This window comes from Harmonia axyridis, chromosome X (assembly GCF_914767665.1).
Source record: "Harmonia axyridis chromosome X, icHarAxyr1.1, whole genome shotgun sequence".
NCBI classification, from domain to species: Eukaryota; Metazoa; Arthropoda; class Insecta; order Coleoptera; family Coccinellidae; genus Harmonia; species Harmonia axyridis.
This window is the reverse complement of record NC_059508.1, coordinates 38,290,388-38,292,887: the sequence shown is the minus strand read 5'-3', so window position 1 is coordinate 38,292,887 and position 2,500 is coordinate 38,290,388. Positions and strand designations below refer to the sequence as shown.

Here is a 2,500-nt window from a genome sequence, read left to right as displayed (position 1 = left end):
GCGAAGTTTCGTGATGTGCACGGAACGAGGAGCCGGCCGCTGGCTTTGCGTTCGTGTGGTTGGGCGAAGTTTCGTGATGTTTACGAGATGAGGAGCCGGCCGCCTATGTCGGCGTTTGTGGTTGGGCGAAGTTCCTTGACGGAACGAGGAGCCGGCTGCTTATGCTGACGTTCGTGGTTGGGCGAAGTCTTGTGATATCCTCGAAACGAGGAGCCGGCCGCACGTGTGTGCAGCCTTCGTTGTAGGTCCATGTTTAGAGATGCTCACGAAATGAGGAGCCGGCCGCTTATGTCGGCGTTTGTGGTTGGGCGAAGTTCCTTGATGGAACGAGGAGCCGGCTGCTTATGCTGACGTTCGTAGTTGGGCGAAGTCTCGTGATGTGCTCGGAATAAGGATTCGAAGCGCTTGGATTGCCGCGTTCGTGGCTGGGCGAAGTTTCGTGTTTGGCACGGAACGAGGAGCCGGCTGCAGGTTTTAAAGATTCTCGCCCGAAATCGATCAGTCGTTACCGTTGTCTACGGACTTCGGTAGGACGATCTATTCCAGGGACGAAGACGTCGACGTTGTGCGACGCCCGTTACATTAGCGTTTTTATGCTCTTTCGGGATTGTCTGCGACGTTTGTCTCCGTCCGAATTTTTTACGATAATTGTCACTAGATTAGTACGCAAACTAGTTGAACCGAAGATTTTGCGCCGATCGACTGACGTATTGACCCTTCAGTGGGTCGTCTCAGTCATTGGAATGTCATTCTCGAGGAGGTTCGCAGTTGGCGTCTCGTATTTCGAGGGAAAGTCCATTGCGACTAGTACCGAGAAATCGAACATAAAAGATTACCCTGAACGGTGGATCACTTGGCTCGTGGGTCGATGAAGAACGCAGCTAATTGCGCGTCAACATGCGAACTGCAGGACACATGAACATCGACATTTCGAACGCACATTGCGGTCCTCGGACACTGTCCTCGGACCACTCCTGACTGAGGGTCGGTTCCATTACAAAGACTGCCCGGCCAGACGTTATGGCTTGACGAAGTGACGACGTAAAGGTCGTCTAACGTTGATCCTGTACCGAAGGTCATTTGGGCGAGTTGGACGGTTTGCCGCGTGACGATCAACGTTCTGTCGTTTCGACGCCTCGTGTGTTGGAATGATGAGGAGTTGTTTTCGTAACGCGCCGTCTTGAATTGCGAAAGCATATATTGTGGTGTCGTGGTATTGCTCGATCTGCGCCCATGACTGTAGACATGCGATCGTCGTGTCCGAGAAATCTGAACGACGTCCGATCGCTTTAATGTGCCAGTTGTCGCGCGTTGCGGATGAGCTTTCATGAGCGCACCCCCGAAACACCGAAGCACTTTGCTTGGATTCGCATGATCCGCCATACGGAGCAGGAGATAATAGACGCCTTTGAGTAGGCTAACTCCCTCGCGTAAGGTACGTGATTTTATGAGCCGCCAAAGGTTAGTTTCGGAACGTTTCGATGATTTGAACATACGACCTCAGGACAGGTGAGACTACCCGCTGAATTTAAGCATATTATTAAGCGGAGGAAAAGAAACTAACTAGGATTCCCTTAGTAGCGGCGAGCGAACAGGGATTAGCCCAGCACTGAATCCCGCGATCGTAACCGGTCGCCGGGAGATGTGGTGTTTGGAAGGATCCATTATCTGGCGAGTTCGCGGCGCGTTCAAGTCCATCTTGAATGGGGCCATCGCCCATAGAGGGTGCCAGGCCCGTAGCGACCGCTGCGGCTTGCTAGAGGATCTCTTCTTAGAGTCGGGTTGCTTGAGAGTGCAGCCCTAAGTGGGTGGTAAACTCCATCTAAGGCTAAATATAACCACGAGACCGATAGCGAACAAGTACCGTGAGGGAAAGTTGAAAAGAACTTTGAAGAGAGAGTTCAAGAGTACGTGAAACCGTTCAGGGGTAAACCTGAGAAACCCGAAAGGTCGAATGGGGAGATTCATTCGCGCCTGTTGTTGGGATTTACTGACTGTGGAAACGGCGACGTTCGCGTTGGCTGTTCCCTTCGGTTCATCTCCGGCTTCGGACGCGTGCACTTCTCCCCTAGTAGGTCGTCGCGATCCGTTGGGTGCTGTTCTACGGTCTCGAGTGTAGCCCGTGAGCTCGGATTTTCCGATGTTTACGGACACTGGGTTTCCGAACAGCTCGCTCGACGGTTTACTGATGGCGGGAGGCCGCGACTTAGTTCGCGTCCGGCCCGTGGCAAGTATGTGAATTGTGATGGCGATCGGACCTAGTGCCGATTCCGTCCGTTTGCGACTGTTCGCCGCGGTGTTCTTGGGACAGACCTCTTGAAACGCCGATCAGCGACGCTATTGCTTTGGGTACTTCAGGACCCGTCTTGAAACACGGACCAAGGAGTCTAGCGTGTGCGCGAGTCATTGGGAATCACTAAACCTAAAGGCGCAATGAAAGTAACGGTTCACTTTATGTGAACTAAGGGAAGATGGTCGGTCTCCATGACTGACCCGCATT

At 52.9% G+C, this 2,500-nt stretch overlaps 1 non-coding gene across 1 annotated transcript; it reads left to right on the top strand.

Annotated features, from left to right (window-relative positions):
- The first annotated feature begins 833 nt into the window (after nt 1-833).
- On the top strand, nt 834-988 carry LOC123687213. The gene has a single exon (XR_006748951.1). It is a non-coding gene; the product is annotated as a 5.8S ribosomal RNA (ribosomal RNA).
- The last annotated feature ends 1,512 nt before the right edge of the window (nt 989-2,500 follow it).